The sequence below is a fragment of the Tupaia chinensis genome, unplaced genomic scaffold, assembly GCF_000334495.1.
Source record: "Tupaia chinensis unplaced genomic scaffold, TupChi_1.0 Scaffold000436_1, whole genome shotgun sequence".
Classification (NCBI taxonomy): Eukaryota; Metazoa; Chordata; class Mammalia; order Scandentia; family Tupaiidae; genus Tupaia; species Tupaia belangeri.
Window position 1 is genome coordinate 1,643,677 of NW_006159941.1, and position 22,478 is coordinate 1,666,154.

Below are 22,478 nucleotides of genomic sequence, written 5' to 3' on the forward strand. Positions count from 1 at the left end.
CGCGGCAGTGTGTACACACATGTGAGAAGCACCTTCCAAAGGGTCTCTTCACACCACGATCTCTTTTCCTCAGCCGTCCAGCCTCTCTGGATCTCCAGGTGTCTGCCCAAGCTGGAGTATTTTCAGGTCAGCCTGGGGGTCCATACCTGCAGTTGGCCACATGGCCTGCGGCATTGTAGTTCGGTTTGCCACCGGCTGCCACCCAGCGGGGCCTGGTCACCCGTTTTAAAGTGCTCTAAGTCATCACTAGTTTCTTATGTTTTGGGATTACCATTTAAATGGTGGTATGGAAAGGATCATCCATTATTCTAGGTTTTTTTGTGACTTTCTAGAAAGTATTATATATGACAGCTAGAACTTGACCAGAAAAAGCATGTCAAAATTTTGTATTGATTTCATTTATAAAAACATAAATGGAAAAAGGAGTAGTTGATCTGAGACATTGAATAAACTTCAATTCTACTAGTGACTTTCTCCCTTGAAAGTTGTTTACTAACCTGTGAAGTTACAACTATAGGCACTTGCTAATGTATTTGCAGTGACTGTTGAAATAATTCAAATTTATTGACCATAGGAGGATACTAAATATTTATCTTTCCTGCTTAGCCCCTGTAGTGGAGTAGAGTATAAGTTAATGGTGAATGACTTATTGGCTGTTATTTCTGAAACACTCTCTTCATGTGCTCTAGCCAGTGGCATCGTTAATATTTGTGTGTGTTACATGGCATATTTGGAGTCCATCTAACATGAATTTTGTTGCTTGGCTAAACAATATTTGTAAGAGATTTTTTGGACTGTGTATTAGTGTGTCATGTACGGAACTGTGAAGAGCGAAAAATGAGTAATTTTTCGGTTAGGGTGAACATTTTTTTAAATGAAATAATGTATTAATATTGTGTTCTGGCATACCTTCAATGTCTGTTACAGCCAATGTGAATCTGTGGCACGCCCACTAGGTTAGTACTAGGGTGAAGAAATGGAAAATGTGTTTATAGATGCAGATGTGAGAAGAAAACCAAATTATTTAGATTTCTTTCAAAGTAATGACAATACAATATTAAACAAAAAAGACCTTTACATAAAGTAATTTTCATTGGTATAAACATTATGAGGTACACAAAGTAGTATTTTATGTGTTAAATTTCATGGAAAATAATTTATAGAAGTTTTTGGAAAATTTCAAAATCAACTTAGAAAAGTTAATAAGAGCCGCTTTGACTTTTATATGCCTTAAAGATCTGGTTCAGGATTTTGTTTTGTTTTCTTTCTTATATTAATTTTCAAGATTCTGAAATTAGTGTGGTTTATATTTTAAAATATAGATTTTTAGTATTAAAATGTATGAAACTTAATTTTAAAAAAAAGAATTATCTTATTTAACTTTATTTATTTTTTTATTTCATTTTGACCAGAAAGGGAGAGGGAGAGGGAGAGGGAGAGGGAGAGGGGGAGGGAGAGGGGGAGAGAGAGAGAGAGAGAGAAGGAGAGAGAGGGAGAGAGCGGGAGAAAGCAAGCCACCAGGGACTTGAACCATGGTGGGCCATGTGAGGGGAGTCCAGGGCCCCTAACCACCACGCCATTTGCCAGCCCCAGAACTTAAGACTGTTCATTTGTCAAAGCAGATAAATTATTTAGAAATAGTTGGTTGAATAATTAACAAAAGATGTCTTAGTATTTTATTTCATATGAAATATTAGGTATGTTACTGAATTCTGTAGTTAATATACTGAACTTGAAAATAATTCAAATCCTAGCATTTCAAAAACTTTTCTTTATTGAGTTTTTTTGTTCTGGAATGTGCACACTTGTGTGTGTGTGTGTGTGTGTGTGAGAGAGAGAGAGAGAGAGAGAGAGAGAGAGAAATCACTCCTTGGCTGCATTGGCCACTCTACACTTCCTTCTTTATTCTCTTTTCAGGATTTTGGGTGAACATGTATACATGCCTGGTGTGTTCTTCAAGCCACTGGGTCTGGGACTCGAACCTCATTTTTGGCGGTGTGGGATCTAGCCACCTTAACCTCCAGATCACTTGCTGACCCAGATTTAAAAAAAAAAATTTTAAGAGGAAAGAATCTCAGGAGCATTTTAATCAGTTGCATTGAGAAGACATTGTCATAGAAAAAGAGAGGTCTGTATTGAATGAAAAGTTTTGAGTGCCAAGTCCTGTAGCATAATGGTTAGGGGAGCCCAGTCCCACATGGCCAACTATGGTTTGAATTGCGCATTTGCAGTGCAGGGCACTTGTGTGGGCATGCCGATTGCCAGCAGGATGGAGAAATGAAGGAGAAGGGGTTGTGGCATGATCACACCTCTTTGGAGGGGAGGTACGTTTTTCTCTTTCTTGCTGTCTCTGTTTCTGGCAAGCATACTTGACCTCTGGCAATTTAAAAAAAAAAAAGTTTTTGTATGATTGAAATGTAGCACTTGAGGAAAAACCATTGAGGAAACAACATGATGAGGACCATGTATTATTATTTCTTAAAGAATTATTTTATTTAACTTTATTTGTTCATTTAAATTTGACCAGAAAGACAGAGTGAGAGAGGGAAAGTGAGAAAGCAAGCCACCAGGTCCAGGGCTTGAACTGTGGTCAGCCATGTGGGTGTCCTTAACCATCATGCCACCTGCTGGCCCTTGAACATGTATTATTAAGTGGAGTACTTTTCTTTTTTCTTTTTTTCAGAGAGGTTTTTTTTTTTGCTATAGGGCATGTGCGCTCGCCAGACAGACAGACAGAAACAGAGACAGAAAGCGAGAAATCAGCCCCCAGGGGGCATGGCCACACCACAGTCCCTTCTCCAGTCTCCTCTCGGGATCTTGGGCACACACGCACACGCCCCTGGCATGAGCTTTAAGCCACCGGGTCCGGGACGTGAACCGTGGTCGACTACATGGGAATCCAGCGACATAGCCATTACGCTAACTGCTGGTCCCAGTGGAGTACTTTTGAATAGTGAAAAAATTTGTCCTAAGGTCTTTCTTTTGTGCCATCTCCATCTGCCGTATTGAGGAAAACATGTTGCTTTTCCTTCTTGCTCTGTTATATCACCAGAAGGTCGAATTCACTAATTAAGAGCAAGTAATATTTTAAGTACTAAATAGAATCATTTGTGAATGATATCTGTTTTATTTGTTAAATTCAAATTCATTAGTAATTAGTCAAGCAAATAAAAGTACTTTCGGTTTTCTGGGTGTACATCATTGCAACACAGTTTTACTGACTTTTTAGTTATGGGTAATTAAATTTATGTCTATGCATATGTATATCGAGGATTATATTAAAGATGGGTTGAGCCACCAGGACTTCATTGACTATGCCTTTATATTTTGCCCCCCACCTTTTCTTTTTAATATTTTTTTTTTTTTAGGTTTTGCCGTAGGGTGCATACACTCGCTGGTAAGAAACAGAGACACAGACAGGTAAAGTGAGAAATTGCCCCTTGGAGATGGCCATGCTGCAGCTCCTCTTCCTTCATCCTCCTCCTAGGATTTTGGGCACACACGCACATGTGCCTGATGAGATTTCCAGTCTGCCAGATCTGGGGGCTTGAACCATGGCGAGCCATGTGGGAACCTAGCACCTGAACTACGATTCTACCTGCTGCCCCTATTGGCCATTTTTTTTGTTTGTTTTAAGAGAGATTTTTGCTTTAGGGTTTGTGCATGAGACAGGGAGACAGAAAGCAAGACCTTCACCTACATTCCCTCGCAATCTTGGGCACGCAAGCACACATGAGTTTTAAGTTACGGGGTTTGGGACTTGAACCCAGGTCAACTATGTGGGAGTCTGGTGAAGTAACCTTTTTGCCATCTGCTGGTCACAGCCTATTGGCCATTTTTATAGACTTTAAACTAGCTATGTATTTCTTCATAGGAACGTATGTAGTTGTAAGTGCTTGTTGTATTGATTTATTGACTTAAAACCTGACAGCAACATTACGAAGTGGAGGGGATTATTTTTCTTACCCTTACAGTTGTCCCAAAGAGGTGAGGTGCCTGTGCACGGTCCGGCAGCCAGGGTGGAGAGCGCCGTTTGATGTCAGCCGTCTGGGCCACAACTGCTGCTCTCAGTGTCACCCCTCAGAGAATCCTCTCTTGGAGAGTTGAGTCCAGATTCTTTCCTTTCCCCACTCCTTTCTTCCAAGCTTTCTCTGGCCTGACAAGGGACCCTGCGAGGGAGGTGTTGTCAGGATTCACTCTTTGAGTCTGACTTTGCTCGCGATCTGGAAGGCAGGCAGCGTGGCACCAGCGTGGCAGCTTCACCTGCCCTGGCTTGGTGAGCACCTTCCGTGAGTCCTCATCGTACAGCACAGACAGACGTCTGTGTCTTAGAACAAACCTGTCCTCTTAACGGATCTGGGGCAAAGAATGAGACCTTATTTCTGCTGGTGGGAAAAGCTACCAAAGCAAGAAAGAGGGAGGGGGCAGCACTGCGGCCTGGTAGGCAAGATTGTCCCCATGCCGAGCATTGTGAGTGCAGGTGCTGGAGGGCTGTATTTCTTTTCTATTTTTAAAGTTTTTTTTCCCCCGATAGGGCATGTATGCTCACCAGAGAGACAGACAGAGACAGAGAGATATAAATGACCTCCTGGAGAGGTAGCCACCCCACAATCCCTTTTCTTCCATTCTCCTCTTGAGGTTTTGGGCACACATGCACACACAGCCGATGTCTTTTCCTCAAGCCACTGGGTCCGGGACTCAAACTCCACACCACCTGCTGGCTGGCTAGGGCTGCTCTTCTCAAGGACAGGTTTCCAGTGTGCTCCAGGGTGACCAGTAGCAGGGACTGATTTGTTGATGATCAGTGACTTTCCTACACAGTGCTCGGAAGGCCACTGTGAGTGTGCGTGTGCGCACCCGTGCACGTACGTGGCCGTTCCCCGACAGTTTCCAGTTCATAGCAGGTATTCCCAAATATTAATAAGTTTATTAGCAGCTGTTCATCTGGGGAGTGACTTCCGGTTTTACACATTTAGAGCTGCCTCCATCAATATAAGGGGTACACACAGACGTGTCCCATTCCCAGCTGCTTTGGGAGCTGACTTTCTTTCCTTTTGAAATTTCCGCCTTCTCTCCCTCTTCATGTTGCCCTTTTGGAGTGATGTTGAGTTAGCTCAAAGCAAACCCTCCATTTGTACAGCCTTCACGGAGAGACAAAGGTGGAAACAACCCAGGTGTCCCTCACTGTGTGAGTGGAAAAGGCACAGAATGTGGTGTACGTGTAAGGGGTCTTTGAGGAAAATTATATTGTGAAAAAAACTATGCATGGATTTTCAAATTCCTTTGCACTAAGATAAACTTGTACTTTAATTCCATTTTTTACATGTACTTTTTGAAGCCCCTCCTACATATAACATTATTCAGCCTTAAAAAGGAAGACATTCTGACACGTGTTACAACCTGGAGGTACTGGCTAAGTGAAATAAGCCAGTTGTGAAGATAGACTCCATACGGTTCCATTCATAGGAAGTACCTAGAGTAGTCAAATTTGCAGACAGCACATGGAATGGTGTTTGCCAGAGGCAGGGAGCAGGAGGCAGAGAGGAATGGGAAGTTGTTTAATGGGTATAGAGTTTCGATTTTGCAAGATGAAAACAGTCCTAGAGATTGGTTACACAATGGTGTGAATGTTCTGAGCACTGTTGAACTGTACCCCTAAAAGTGATTGAGGTGGTAGGTTGTACGTTACATTTATTCTTACCACAGTTAAAAAAATAAACAGCCAGATCCTTCAGATTCTATGTAAAATCTGTTCAGTTGTTTATTGTATTGCTTTAGTCGACAAACAGACACGTAGTGAGAGCAGCTGGCTCCACCGTGGTTGAGAACAACCAGCTCTGCTCTGCATTTTACAGAACAGATATTGCAGTACCTGTGTGAATGTGTTCATATCAGTTCAGAAAAAGCGTATTGTGGGAGTTGAAGAAAGGGAAGCGCAAGCATACGGGTTAGTGTGAGCAGAAACTGTGGCGGCGGCACTGCGTGGAACATGTCCAGGGTGACTGAGGGGGCGATATAGGAGAGATCAGTGTTCTGACCAGCGCACAGCAAATACCGTTAGGTGCTGCTCGCAGTCTACACTTCGGTTTTCCATCTCTACTTTCTGATCATTCAAGTTGTGTTACTTTATATTTTCTGACTTCTGCCAAGGATCTAGATACATCTCGTTCATTGCTATTTATTAAAGCTGGTGTTCCCCTCTCTCTCTCTTTCTCTCTCTCTCTTTTGCTAGAAGGTACATGTGCTCCCCAGAGACAGAGCGAGGGGGAGAAGCAAAGGGAGAAAGCACCCTATGGTCACTCCTCAGTTCCTGGATTTCTCCTCCCTTTCTTCATCCTGTCAGGATTTTGGTCACATAGATGCCTGGGTGTAAACTAAACAGTCATGTGCAATCTGGCCTTCCCATCGGGGTCAACAGGGCGGCCCTGAAACACGTGTTTCAAGGAAGGAATTGTGTGAATTATTACGATTGATAAAAAGATCAAGCCAAAACCCCTGCTTTTGAGAGTTTCTAGGTCTAATAGGCAGGATGAAACAGCGACGAGTGAAACTGCTAATCAGAGTGCGCTAAGCAGTGTCAGGAACATTTTGTGGACTCAGTAGAGAAAGAGAATCCTCAGAGGTGACATGAGGGACAGTTTCTGAAGAGGTAGGGAAGATGAGGATGATGTCACTAGGTGAGAAGAAGAGGAATGTAGGTATAGGGTGAACACAGGACAGAGAAACAGGGCAGGCCAGGGCGGCCTCTGTTAAAAAAGGCAAGGAGTGGGACCAGCAGTTAGTGTAATGGCTATGTCGCTGGACTCCCACGTAGTCAGCCGTGGTTCGAGTCCCGGACCCGGTGGCTTAAACTCATGCTGGGCGCGTGTGCGTGCATGCCCAAGATCCCAAGAGGAGAATGGAGGAGAAGGGATTGTGGCGTGACCATCCCCCTGTGGGGCGATTTCTCGCTTTCTGTCTCTTTGTCTCTCTCTGTCTGTCTGGCGAGTGTCTCTCTCTGTCTGTCTGGCGAGCGCACTCGCCCTATAGCCAAAACCTCTTCAAAACAAAACAAAACAAAACAAAACAAAACAAAAAGAAAGGCAAGGAGTACATTGTCCTCAGAGAATAAGAAGTAAGTGTGTAGCAACAAGATGGACAGGGTAGTTTGGGGCCAGGTCAGGGAGAGCTTTAGATGTGTTCATGAGTTTGAATTTAGCTATGTAAGCAAAAGGGAGCTGTTGTGAGTGTGTTACACCTGAGGGCCACCTTGGTCTGATTTAGGATTATTTAATTATACAGGTTGATTTGGTTCTTTGCTAGGCATCTGAAGTAGGAAATTAGCTTGGATAAATAAGGAGGGTAGAAATGTGTCCTTAAAGTTTAGACTGCAGTGTGGAGAAATGATTCAGTTCACAATATAGAGGCATCGAAAGATTTATGAGCAGTTTTACGTGATGAAAGCTGTTTTAAAACTCAGCAGCATGTAGAGTAGATTGTACAGAGACTAGTTTGTTAAAAGGCTATCGAAGGGTGAGACAATGAGGATCTGGACGAGAACAGTGGCAGCAGGAAAAAGTAAGTGATTGACATGAAGTAGAAGAAATGGTGTAAAGGCGAATGGGGGAAATGAACAATCAGTGAGTATATTTTATGTGCGTAGAACATGGCACTATAACCGGCCAGCATTATCCACTCTTAGAAATAGGTGTGCTGGGAGCTGGGTCCCACATGGCTGACCCCATAGTTTGAGTCCTTGACCTGGTGGCTTGAAAAACACGCTGGATATGTGTGGATGTGTGCCCAAAATTCTGAAAGGGGAGAGAGAGAGAGAGAAGGAATTGTGAGGTGACTGTTCCTCATGGAGGGTGCCTCATCCCTTCCTCTCTCTCTCTCTGACAACCACATATTGCATCTGGCAAAATAGAAAAAAGTAGAAAATAGGGGTGGTGGTGTGGTAGTTAAGGTGGCTAGCTAGCTGTCTGTCTCTTTCTCTGTCTCCCCGGTGAGTGCACACACCCTATAGTAAATTAAAACAAAACAAATCTTTGAAAAAGAAAATAGGTATGCCTTACTGCCCAGGCAAGGGGCATATGGTGGTGGAGCAGCTGGTGACAGATCCTGGCTAGAGCACGCTGGTGGCCCTGGGTGGCTTTAGGCATGGATTCATGCAGACAGTGGTCATCCTGCATGTGCTGGCTTTGCTGGTTGTGTCCACAGGTCTGCCCAGCCTCGTGGTCTTCAGACGTCCCGTCTTCAGCCCACTGGTAAACTGCAAGCCCTGTGAACTGTTGAAAGTTCGTGTAAAACTTCTGCTGTTGTTGTGCTGTTCAAGTCCAGCAGTGGCTGGAACAGAATCTAACTGAGCAGGTTATTCGGGATGGTGTTGGAGCAAGGGAGCGATTGCTGGTACTGAGCGAGCGGCTCGGTCTCTCAGGCTCGGGCCCAGGATGCCTTTGCTGGCAGAGTCCAAGAAACCTAGTCTAGTGGCCGTGCAGAGAGGACGGGGCCTGGGACGGAAGCAGCCGCAGGGTGATCTCACAGGGCCAGTACCCCAAGACACCCACTGGTGTCCCAGTAAATGTTTCAGATTATTCTTGACTTGCTTCATTGACTTTGGTGTTTTTGCTGGTAAAAACAAAACAAAACAAAACAAAACAAAAACCTAGACTTTGAACATGTCCTGAAAGCAGCTGGAAAAGACTGGTCCAGCCATCTCTTTGATAAATGCTGCAACCAATTATTAGGACAGATGAAGGTATGGTGAAAAGAATGGAATTTGGAATATGAAATCTTTGGTTTGATTCCCTGCTTTGTAACTAGCAGAGAGACCCTATGCAAGTTACTTAAAGTCGATTTTCTCTCTCTCTCTGTTTTTTTTTTTTGTTGTTGTAAAATGAAGGTTATAATGTTTACTTTCAGGTTGCGCTGATGGCTGGAGTTAATGAATGAGGGATAAGCACTGAATTCTGAGTCAAAATAACTTATGCTCTGTCTCCTCTGATAGCTTCAGTGCTCTGCTCCTCTCCGTGTGAAGCAACTTCTCCCCGGCTTTCATAAAGCGTGTGTGTCTCTGAACTGTGGACTTCTGGAGTTTGCTCTTTAAAGATTAAATAGGCCAAAGTCTTGTAGTCAAGACAAGAAAGCAGGTGTTGGCCATTTGTGAGTTACTTAAAATGGAAACAAATTCATTTGGTATAAGCATCGAAATTTGCTGTTAAAATCTATTTAAATTACATTTTGTAAACATTCATTTATATTATAAAGCGTCTCTTTAAAAAAAGGCTTCACTCCCCTCCCCCACTAAAACAACAACACTTATGACTCAAATAGTCAGTGAGGATTTTGGCAGGCTTTCTATCAACTTCCGTAGAAAAAGACCCATTTTTCTAGTTAGACTGAGGAATAAGTTAGGACAAAGTTTTAGCCAGGCGTTCTCGAAATAGAAAAGTAACCATAATACTTTGTAGTTTGGTGGAACATATTCACATGTAAATGGTTTTCTTTTAATTATTAAGCTTAGTTTTAAACCTGCTTACTCTAATGAAGCCATTTTAATTCATGGTGATCTAAACTTGGCACAGATATCCTCTGCTCAAACACAAGTATAGTTGTTTTATAACTGAAAAAATGGACTTGCCTTTAAAATATTTTTCTAGAGATGTAAGTACTACTTTGACCAGTTTTAGCCACAAACATTGTCTTGGTTTCTTCTCAACTTCTAATTCCTGTTGCTTGTGTTTTTAGTTGATTAACATCCTAAAATTGCTTCTGTCATCAGATAGTGATTGCTTTTTATAAGTATTTTTTTCAAGACCATGATGAAGGAATCCATGTAACATGAATATGAGTGAAAATTCTGTAGGCCTTAAGGGAACTTTGCATTTAAACATTTCAGCATCTCTATTCATGTTATGATGTAAGTCATGGCTTATTGTTCAGAACTGTAGTTTGTCTGTATGAAAAGCCACATTCAGTCATACTGCCTCTGCTGGGACTATAACATCTTAATGATTGTATCTTGTTCACAATATATTTGATTGCTGCTTCTCTGAATATGGGATTTTGCTTTAGAAAATTTCAATGTAAGCATTTTAGGATAAAGCTTAGATGAAACTGAAAACTTGTCTTGAAATGAACTTGGCGAAAGTCTTCTGCACTGATTTCCCTGGTAGTATGCAGCTTAATGCCAGAAAAAAACGTAGACCGCCAAAATGTTAAAAAAAAAAAAAAAAAAAAAAAGCCTGACACAGATTAATAAATATACAGCATTAATTTTAGACATTTTAACTTGAGGAAGGTTCAATTATGTTAAACTGACAGTGGGAAAAGGACAATATCTCTGTAATTTATACAGTCATAATAGTTTTTCAAATTAATTTAAAAATTTTAAACTATTATATTTGAGCAATTGAGAATTTTCGATAATATAAATACAGTATATTATATTTGAGCAATTGAGAATTTTGGATAATATAAATATGGTATATTATATTTGAGCAATTGAGAATTTTGGATTCATTAAATTCAAAGACCCATAAAAGCAGTAGTAAAAATTCAAAGGCTAAAATGACCTTCTGTGATTACTTCGCTGCTATGTTTCTGTAATGCTGAATTATTGTAAGCCTTTTACTTTTAGTGTTCTGGCACTACATAGGTCCATAAAAGTTAGATACTCCTTTTGGTTTTGTTTTAGTAAGAGAGCTTTTTGTTGTTTGTATGTGCAGATAAAAGTAGTAAGTACTAATAAACGGACTTCTGAGAAAACACAGTAAATAATACGTTAAAGTAGAAAATGTTTGCTAAAGGTGTAGTAAATGTAAACAGAGTTTGCTTTCTATGATTAAAAACTCTAGTGTGTAAAGGCTGGCCCATAGCCCAGTCGTTAAGGGAGTTGAATCCCACATGGCTGACCTTGGGTCAAGTCCTGGCCCCAGGGACTTGAGGAACATGGTGGTGTGTGCTTGCACGCCCAGAATTCTGGCAGAATGGAGAGGTAGAGGAGAAGGGGCTGCAGCATGACCATACCCCGTCGGGGCATCTCTCTGTGTTTCTCTCTGGCTAGTGCATGTTTCCTCTGGTGGGGGAAAAAAAAAGTAGCTGTGTTGTATGAGCATTTCAGTATATAAATAAACCTCTTTTTCAAGTTAGAACTATTTTCTGTGCTACTATTCTTAAGCAATAAGAATATGAGATATTTTAAAGCACATTACCTAAATTAAAGATTTTATTTAGGAGAGGAAAGTTACTATAATAATTTCTTATCTTTTTGCTTTGTACAACTGCCTTTTCTAAATATCTGGAGACTACCACCTCTTAGGTGTTAGAATTGTTTTTATTTAACCACTTTAACTGGAAATCTTTATAAAATGTTACATTCATCATTCAAACCTCCCTCCTCCCCCCACACCTCCCTGCCTTTTTGTTGTTGTTGTTGAGAGGTTTTTGTTATAGGGCCCTTGCGCTCAAGAGAGACAGAAAGCGAGAAATCACCCCCCAGGGGGGATGGCCACTCTGCAATCTCCTCCATTCTCCTCTTGGGATCTTGGGCATAAACACACACATGCCCGGCATGAGTTTAAGCCACTGGGTCCGGGACTCAAACCACAGTTGACTAAATGGGAGTCCAGCAACATAGCCATTATGCCAACTGCTGGTCTCTTCCTCCTCTTTTTTAATAGACATTTTTGCTATTTGATGCTTGCGCTCACTGGAGAGAGATTTTTGGTATATGGTGCATGCACTCACTGGAGAGAGAGAGAGACAGAGAACTCACCCTCTGAAGTGATGGCCACATTGCAGTCCCTTCTCTGTTCTCCTGCTGGGATTTTTGGGTGCACACACACACACGCACCTGCTGTGAGTTTGAAGCCTCCAGGTCCTGGACTTGAACTGCCCATGACCACGTGGGAGTCTAGGCCTTAACCACCTGCTGGCCACGCACAGTCATATTTTTTAAGATGACATAAATGTATCTTTTTCTTGTTACTCAGTAAATATTAAGCACATGGTTTTTTGTTTGTTTATAGGGTGTATGCACTTGCCAGAGACACAGGAGGGAAAGTGAGAATACATTACCCAAGGGAGATGGCCATGCCACAATCCCTTCTCCTCCTTCCCTCTTGGATTTTGAGGTGCCTGCGCACGCACACACGTGCCCAGTGTGTTTCTGTTTTTTTTTTGTGTGTGTTCAGGCTGCTGGGTCTGGACTTGAACTGCATAATAGCTGGCCATGTGGAATCCAGCTGCCTTAACCTCCATGTCATCTGTTGGCCCCAAGCACGTGCATTTTTTTAATGCCCCCCCCCTTTTAAAATTTGTGATAAAGTATGTGCTTGACAAAAAAAGAGAGAATCACCTTCTACTCTCTACACAGGGCTTTGTCAGAGCATGATCCTCTTCCTCCTGTTCCCTAACCTGCCAGGATCCTGGGCATTGGTGTACCCACCTGGTGTGTTTTCAGTCCCACTGGACTGGGGACTTGAACTGGGTCAACAAAATGTGGCTTCTAATTCCATGGTCCAGCCCACCACCAACAGAATTTTGTAGGCTAAGGAGCATTCTAATTTTTGTTGTTGTGTTCAGTGTTTTGCTTTCATACTAGGAGATCACACATTTCTAAATTTTAATTTCTTATATCTGATACTTTTCCATTACTGTCACATAATATTGACATTTATAAATCCTTTTTACCATATTCCTTGTTTGATAGAAATAAGAAGCCAGGTAATAATAATAATTACCATTTATTGAGTGTTTTATAATTTTAGTATCAACTCTGTGTCAAATGCATTATCTCTGTCTTATAGAGGAAAAATGTCAGATTTAGACAGGTTAAATAACTTACTAAATATTAAGAAACTAGCAAGTGTTAAGGTGGAATATGACACAAATGAGTGTTCTAAGTGTATAAATATGTGTATATCTTTGTAAGTACCACCAAGATTAATATATAGGACATTTCTAGCACTCCAGAAAATACCTCCTTATGCTCTTTCCCAGCAGGGTCTCCCCAAAGATAACCAGTGTCATGACTGTTAGGATCTATAGATTAAATCTCTATTCCCCATTAAATTAGTTTTAGCTGTTCTTAAACGTCATAAAGTCGAATCATTATGTAACATACTCTTTTGCTCTATTTGTGAGATTTATCCATGTGGTCATGTGTATTTCATTTCACCGCTTTCAGTGCTGCGTAGACTGTTCCATTATATGAATATATTAAAATGTATTCTTCGTTGGGTCCAGCAGATGGCTTAGTGGTTAAGGCGTTGGTCCTCCCTCATGGCTGACTCTGCCGTTCAAGTCCCAGACTCAGCAGCTTGAAAATCATGGCAGATGTGTATGCATGTATGCTCATAATTCTGAGAGGAGATTGAAGAAGGGATTGTGACATGGCCATCTTCCTGGTGTGTGTGTGTGTGTGTGTGTGTGTGTGTGTGTGTGTGATTTCTCATTTTCCCTTTCACTGTTGCTATCTTTCTCTGGCCAGTGTGTGTGCCCTATGGCAGAAACCTGAAAAAAAGAAAAAAATATTCCAGTGTGTGTGCCCTGTGGCAGAAACCTGAAAAAAAGAAAAAAATATTCTTCCAATTGATGGACATTTGGGTTATTTCCAGTTTTGTTGTGAGTAAAGCTGCTATGCATGTTGCAAAACATTGCTTTGCATGCTTCTAATGGACCTAAGCTCTTACTTCTGGGTATAGAGTCAAGAGCACAGTTGCTGGTCTTAGGGCCCGTTCCATGTCTTAGCAGTGACGTGCTGCTCAGGAGAGGCCAGAGCTAACAGGGTGACCATAATTTGAGTCCCCAGACTGGTCAGTCTGAGACACACCAGGCACACACCCAAGTACCCAGGATCCAACAGCCTGGAGAGAGGGGTTGCAGTATGGCCAGGACCTATGGAAAGTGTTTGTCCCCAACCCTGCCCCGCTTCCTGTGCACACAAGTACTATCATGAATAAACAGCTTTTTAAAAATTGCTTGTCTTGAAAATTATGTGTTGGTAGACAATACGGAGCAGTTTTTCGAGTGGTTATAACAGTTTACACTCCCATAAGCAGTGTACTCGGGGGTCTGTCTGTGCTCCATGTCCTCATTACTTATTGATATTGTCAGCCCTGTTTTCCCATTTCTTTTTCATTTGAATTATTCTGGTAGAGTATTTGTGTTGATAGCAGAGAAATGTAAATTTAAAGTGAAAATGGAAAAAAAAATATCTTAAAATGGAAAAGCATTTAATGTGGACAATATCTTTCTGTTCATGTACAGAATCCCTGGTTTTAAACATTGCTGAAGTTTCTTCCCTTAATCCCTGTTTTTATAAAGAAGACCTGATTCTTGTTTAATCACAGATATTAACAAAGTACTTACTATAATAAAGACAAACTCATTATTCTAGAAACCACTGGTGTACAGCTGAGAATTTTAAGGAAACCTATTTAAAGAGTTTGAGATAGTGACGATCTTCATTCAACGAATCATGTTTGGAGAAGCCATCTACAAAGGAGACTGGAGGACAAGAAAAGTCGTATCCAGGAGTATCACCCATTGAGCAAAGACACACGGCAGGCACATCGTCTTTACAAAGATAGCCACAGGTAGTGGGGTTTTACGTTTCATTTTATTTGTTAGATGGTTTACATAATCTCAAAGGCAGTTTTTCTTGTAAAAATTGCTTGAATCCATCAGCATTGTTTTCGTAAGTTCAGTGTACGTTACATGTGTCAGGTTTTTCTGTGTGTGTCCCAAGTACGCTGATTAGTCAGGCTGTCTCATCTGAAACTAATGTATAATAGTGCTGAGCCGTATAACTCGCCATACCTGTTTTACAGTGTTTTTGTTTTGCTCAAAGTAGATGAAAGGTTTACTTAAGGGTGGCCACACTGGTGCTGCATTCCTGGTGATCTTGGTAGGTTAATGACAATCCTTGTCATAGACATCAGGAAATGTGGGTTGAGCCTCTGGGATGCATGTAGTTGGTTCATTAAAATGCTGCTTCCCCAGGGACTGGAGATGGTTGGAAACATTTGGTAAGTACCGTACCTTTAAAAATCTGTCTATCCACCTATCTATCTTCTGTTTCTTAAACTCTTAATACAGCCATGTCCAGTCATATTGTCCACGTGTGATCGTGTGATTGCTTTCTCCAATAAGGTTAAAAACCGTGTTGAAGAGTCGGGGACACTTCTCTCCATGGTAAACTGGAATTGTTTTAGTTGGTGTTTTGTTGTGTTGTGAAGGCAGTCATCCCGGGAGATTGTGCTGCTGCTTTGTCTAGTTGACTTTGAACTGAGCTAACTTTGTCAGTGTTGGCTTTAACACACTATTTTGTTATTGTAGAAGATGGGTTGAAGAGTTGGTTAACATTAGTATTTTTAAAAGTTAAAGCACTTGACAAGCTTTGAGGTGTCTTTTGGATGGTATTTGAATGGTGTATACTGGGTACACTATGGATTTTGTAGACCTTCCCGACCTGCTCACAGGTGTGAATGTGGGTCTGTAGGTGTGAGGCGAGGCTCCACCCTGCAGTCTTGTGTTCTGCTTAGTGTTCGGTTACTGGGCATACTTGACTTAATTTGTTTCCGATCTAGTCCTTAGAAAATTCCATTATTCAGAGTGCAAAAGAATAGAATGCAAAGGTCGGTGCTCATGTGGAGAGCATTCGTGTGTGCCTGTTCTGTAAGGAAGGAGAAGGCACAGGCGGAAGGTCCATCTCTTGAGCAGACTTTAAGAGTTATGTAAAACTGCGAAGTTAGGCCAAGAACCCTTAAGCAATGGCAGCGAAGTCAGGTAGGTGCTGGTAAAGGGCTTTGGGACAGGAATAAGCGGGTTACTGATTGTCCTGTCTACGTGCAGTCTCTGGAGAAATCCAGTAAATAAGTTATTTATTAGGCCCACGTAAGTTGACCAAGGCTGTTTATTTATTTATTAGGGTATTTCTGCACTTTGTAAGTTAGTATTAATTTGGGGGCTAATACCTGCACTGAAAGTCCCAAACCAGTGAAGGCCAAATAGCTCATCACCTTTCTTATTCTACCTTCTCTGAATCTGGATGCTTAGAGCCACCTGGTGTGTTAGGAATGAATCTGCCTAATGGACAGGTGCACCCCACTGGCTTTTGGGCATAAAAATCTTAAACATTGTATCAGTGGAGACCAACAGTCTTTATGATTTATCATACATAGGAAGTGAAGAACCTGCTATCGATTTTCCTCACATGAACCTTCCTTTTTTTATGTCTTGTAAAAGTGATGTCCTCCGTGGGACCAGTGGGTGGTGTGGTAATTAAGGGCACTGGATTCCCACATTATCCACCATGGTTCTAGTCCTGGACCTGGTGGCTTGCTTTCTTGCTTTCTTCTCTTTCTCTCTCTCTCCCTTCCCTCACTTCCTCCCTTCCTCCCTCCCTCACTCCCTCCCTTTCTCCCTCCCTCACTCCCTCCCTCACTCTATTTATCCCTCTATGGTCAAGTTAAAATAAATAAAAGTAAAATAAAATAACATAAAATAATTCTTAAAAGTAAAGTCCTCTGTATCAAGTCCTCTGTATGATTCTAGGAATCACAGCTTAGTGTGTGTGTGTGTGTGTGTTGTTTGTAAAGATGAGAAAGATTGGTGCCAACACGTGGCTTGGTTGTTAAGGAGCTCTAGACTCCCACACGGCCGATCACGGTTTGAGTCCTGGAAAACTACAAAAAGTCAGTTTTCCATATTTTTATTTGTATCAATTTTATTGCTGTCACTCTTTTGCACTAACAGCAGTGAAACTGCCTTATAATTTCACATATATATGATAGAATTTGAATAATAAGGGCAAGAACAGATGTACTTTATATACATTTGCACAAATGTATGTGGGAGTTATGAACTTAATTTTTAGGCTAAGAGCTTGCACACTTCATACAGCACATACTCATCTTCACAGACTCACAGTTTGGCTTGTAAGTCTTAGGCTGCTTTGAAAATAGAACTGCTTTGAACCATATCATGGGCACTAGGAGGAAAAGAGAAAAGCAGTATTAAGAGCTGTGGGAGTTTTGATGAAAGTCTGTTAAACCTTAACCCAGTGTTTCAGGCTTGTCTTGCCAATTATGGGGAGACAAGGAGTAGTACAGGTTGGTTTCCTGGAGGCTCCGTTTGAGCTGCCTCTGCTGCTGGAGTGGCAGGCATTCCCAGGGACAGCACAGTGGCTTAGAATGTTGGTGATAATGGCTTCCATTGATGAGGTGATGAGGTTGAGGTCTCAAAGCTTGGGCCAGAAAGACCAGAATGCCAGACAAAGTTAAAGAGCCACCCATGTCAAAGATTTCCCAGTTTACCCTCTATGAAGTACAGATTACAAGTTTAAATTAAAAGTACGGGGACCAAGAGTTGGCTAAATGGTTACGTTGCCGGACTTCCACGTAGTTGACTAGTTTCGAGTCCCAGATCTGGTGGCTTAAAACTAATGCCGGGTGCTGTGTGCATGCCCAAGATCCCAAGTAGAGGATGGAGGAGAAGGGATTGTGGCGTGGCCATCCCCACTGAGGGTGATTTCTCGCTTTCAGTCTCTCTTTTCTCTCTCTCTCTGGTGAGAGCACATGCCCTATAGCATAAATCTCTTAAAACAATAAATAAAATACAGCAAAAATTGTAGGTAGGATGCCATTTTGAATGAATGAATGTATGAATGACTGCCCTTCATTAATTAGGTAATGATTAAAAGGGCTTTTTAGAAACTGCTTTGGTGTAAATTGGCATTTTTTTTTTTCTGAAAATCACTTTGGCTTTATATATCAGACACCTTACTGTTGATCAAGCATTCTGACCTAGAAATGCCGAGGAAATAATCATATTAAGATGAGAATTTGCGTATAAAGATTTCCAACATAAAATTTTTGTAAACGGTTGAACCAGTACAGTTTGACAAGAAAGATGTGGCTAGGCAGGTGAGGCCATGTATTTATGATAGCAACAATAGCAGTAATGAAATGAGAAGAATGGCTGAGTGGTAAATTGGTATATAGAATTATATTTAATTGCATCTGAAGGTATGGTGAGGAAAACAGCTGAAATAAACTAAATGAAAAATATTCGGGGGAACCAGCAGTTAGCGTAATGGCTATGTCGCTGGACTCCCACGTAGTCAACCGTGGTTCGTGTCCCGGACCCGGTGGCTTAAAATTCATGCCGGGCGTGTGTGCGTGCATGCCCAAGATTCTGAGAGGAGAATGGAGGAGAAGGGATTGTGGTGTGACCATCCCCCCTGGGGGGTGAGTTCTCGCTTTTTTGTCTCTATGTCTCTCTCTGTCTGGTGAGCACACGTGCCCTATAGGGAAAACTTCTCAAAAAAAAAATATTCGGTAAAATATTAAAAGAAGTTACCATATGGGGAATGGTGGTGAACACTTCCCTCTCTCTTATATACTTTGCTCTGCCTTCCACAGTGAACATTTTATTTGTTTATAATTTTTTTTTTTCGTCTGTGCAAGAGGGTACGTGTGCATGTGAGACAGAGCGAGAAAGCACTTCCAACAAGACCTGGAGGACACTGCTGTCTTCTAGTTCAGCATCCTGGGCATTATCCGGCCCCTACTTGGCCTGTTTTTCAAGCTGCCAGGGCCAGGATTTGAACCTTGTTCTGCCATGTGGGACCTGGCTTCCTCTCCACAGTCTCTTCCCACTGCTCTATAGAACTGGCCCTTATATTTTTATCTATTGCTTTTTAAGTTTATTTTTTCTGTGAGAGAAAGACAGACAGGACCCATACCCCTCATGGATCTGGATGCCTTGTGCTCCATCCCCAACATCAGCAGTTTGGATCGTGGGTACATGTGTGCCTGGTGTACTCAGGGAGTTTCTGGGTGCAAACTGGCAACCTTCCCATGTAGGTTTGCCTCACAGTGCTTTGTGTTTATTCCCATCTCACTGCCCAGCCTGCCCCATTTGTAACCTTAAAGGGGGATATTTAGAAAGAACAGTCAGGGACCAGCATATAGTGTAATGGCTATGTCACTGGACTCCCATGTAGTTGACCGTGGTTCGAGTCCTGGATCCGGTGGCTTAAAACTCATGCCGGGCATGTGTGCATGCGTGTCCAAGATCCCGAGAGGAGAATGGAGGAGAAGGGATTGCAGCGTGGCCATACCCCTGGGGGGTTATTTCTCGCTTTCTGTCTCTCTGTCTTTATCTGCCTTTCTGGCAAGCACACGTGCAAAATACCAAAAACCTTTTCAAAAAAGAAAGAAAGAACAGAGCCATCTAAGATATGAGGCCAAGTTTGGAAACAGAAGACCTGTCATCTCTAGAGAGCAGGTTTTGGACAGCAAAATCTTTTTGGAATGAGTAAGGCATTTCATTAATTTTAAAGGTTTTATTTATAGAATACATCCTGAATGGGTAAGAGTAATATTAATACAACTTTCTTACAGCCCTGGCACCTGGCGCTTGGTGAATTCATAGGAAATGAGTGAATTTACTAACTTAAGCTTGCACTAGGTTTTGGGCACAGTCAGTGAGGTAAACCTTACACCACGTCCTTTTGCAGTTAGATAGTATGTACTGATAAGTCAGATAGAGACACCTCGGGGAGAAGAATCCACAGCTTACGCGGTCTATTTTGTCCTAAGAATGTGTATCTTAGGCACATGCTTGCCAACCAGTCTTGACAATGGGATCCTAGGTTATTTAAGACAGATTTGTAAGGGAGAAAACTAGTAGCAGGAGCCAGTTAGGCTGGATATGTTTGGACCCAGTTGGGGTGCCTGGTGGAGTCAGGGTATGCTGGGCCTAGGAAGTTGAAGCCTATGCTACTCGAGGAAGAAGCCTCTTTGTCCCTGGTGAGGAGTGCCCTGGAAGTACACGTGAGCTCACTAATACTGAATAGTTGTGTGTACACATGCATGTCATTCTTGACAGTCATTCTTGACTCTTTTTTGGGGGGAGAGGGATCCATTTTATTTTATTTTAAAGTTGTTATCTTGTAGAAAACCAGAAAGTTAAGCTCATACACTCACCCTACATATCTTAAAGGTAGTTTGGTACACAATTATTTATTGAGTGAGAGAGTGTTGTCGTCATAAAACCAGCAACATGGGTTACCCATTGTTCGTACATATCCCTAGGCAATGATTTCGCCTCCTACCCTATGTTAAAGAATTACAGTGACTTTACTTTTGAAGCGATTGTTTTTAAAGTTTTTGTTAAATTTCTGGATTATGCCATCATCATCATCTTTATCATTAATAACCTTTTGAAGTTTATTAATGGTTTTTCATGCAAGATTTTGCTTTTTACTGTGAAATTTATATTAACCAAATTGATGTGTTTTCTTACTGTTCCTGTGTTTAGTATCCAAGTTGTAATTTGTATTCACAGCTGTCTCTTATCTATCAGTCGTCCACTATATTCTCTCTCCCACTCTTTTAAAAAAGGTTCCTCAAGGGTATGTGCACTGACCAGAGAGAGATGAGGACGGAGTGAGAAAGTACCCCCTATTGGGAATGGTCACGCCACAATCCTGTCTTTCCATTTCTCCTTCCTCTTGGGAATTTGTACATGCGTGCACACATGCCTGGCATTTTTCTCAGGCCGTTGGGTCTGGACTCCAACCATGTGGTCAACCTTTTGGGACCCAGCTGCCTTAATAACCACCCCCTTGCTCCTGTTTTTAAAGCATAGAAAACTCACTCTAGTTAACACCATTTTTTCTATCAGCCACCGTACGTAACCATCTTCAGTCAGCCATCATACTAAAACCTATCACATATTACTGCGTTTTTCTTTCTTTTTTTTCTTTTTTTCTTTTTTTTTTTTTTTTTGAAGAGATTTTCGGTATAGGGCGCATGCGCTTGCCAGACAGACAGAGACATAGAGACAGAAAGCGAGAAATCACCCCCCGGGGGGATGGGCACGCACGCACACGCCCCCGGCGTGAGTTTTTAGCCACCGGTTCTGGGACTCGAACCACGGTCGACTACGTGGGAGTCCAGCGACATAGCCATTACGCTAACTGCTGGTTCCCCGTTTTTCTTTCTTTTTCTTTGATTCCTTTAGCTGTTACCTTCTCTGAGAGGACAGGGCTTATGCTTGGTCACTGATGTGTGTCCCGTGTTTCCAGTACCCAGGTTGTATGGGCAGTGGACTCAGGAAACGTCGCTGAGTAGTTACTGCAAAACCTAAGGCAGCCTCCCAAAGTGTTTAGCAGTCTGAGTAGTTTGTTTAGTTAAACCTGACTCAGTAATTGGCAGTCCTGATGTTTTAGATAATGATGGGGTGCCTGCTGGCCTCTCACTAACATCAAGAAAGTACTTGATGGGAGATTCATGAGACACAGCCTAACTCATGTATGACAGAAGGTGCTGTCTGGACTTACTAGAAGTCAGAAGTACAAGTCTAAAAACATCTTTTTAAATTTTTCCTTGAGAAAGGGTGGGTCTGTTTGTGTGCATGCATGCGCCAAAGAGTCTGAGAAAGAGAGGGAGAGGAGAAAGCGCTGCGTGGAGAATGGCCACACCGCAAACCCTTCTCTCCCTTCCTCCCTTCCTTGTGGATTTGGGCATGCATGCGCACGTGCACACACACACACACACGTGTGCCTGGTGTGTTTTTCAAGCTGCTATGTCCAGGACTTGGACTGTATGATTGGCCATGTGAGAGGGACCTGGCTGGCTTAACCACCATGCTACAGATCTGGTCCTAAATACATCTTTAAAACAAATTCTATGAAATACATCTGAAGACCCTGAGCATTTCACTTTCCTGGCAGTATTGGTAGGAGTTGGTTCATCTCTGCAGCCTCAACAGTGATTATAGTAATTCTCATTTTGAAGCCCCTACTGTGGGCCAAGACCCTTCTTTAAATGCTTTACATTTTCTTGTTCTCTTGAAAACTCAACAATATATATCATTCCCGTTTTGCAAATGAGGACACTAAGACCAAGGAAGATTAATTTACTGGCAAGATTAATTTACGAGGCTCACACTTAACAGTGAAGAGTAGAAGTCAGTGTTTGAGCTATGTTTTTTTGAGTAATACTCGTACATAATCATATTGCTGCTACCATATTGTTCATAATTGGAAAATAATTGATGTTTTGTTTGTATAGGAATCCTAGAGATTTCTGTAGTTGGAATGAATACTGCTTCCTAAGGGAAAAACAAGCTCGTAACATTTATCTATGCCATGTGTGTTAAAGCAATCACTCCTGTTTATCTGAAATATCAGCACATCTTTGTAATAAGTATGAACTTATATTAATAGTCTTGGCTAAGACCTAGGGAATAATTGCTTTGTTGAAAGCATCAGATTTCAATAAGTACCATGCCAAAAAATATCGGGGTAGAGGTTATCAGTGTAGTTAGATTTAATGGCAAATGTTGATGATTTCTTCAGTGTTGTAGTTAGGTGATGTGATGAAGTGATTACTCCAGTTTATAGTTTATATTCATTTGATCTTTTTATTTTAAAAAAGAGCTATGCTTTGTAACTTAGATAAACTTTTCCAAGGAATCAGACT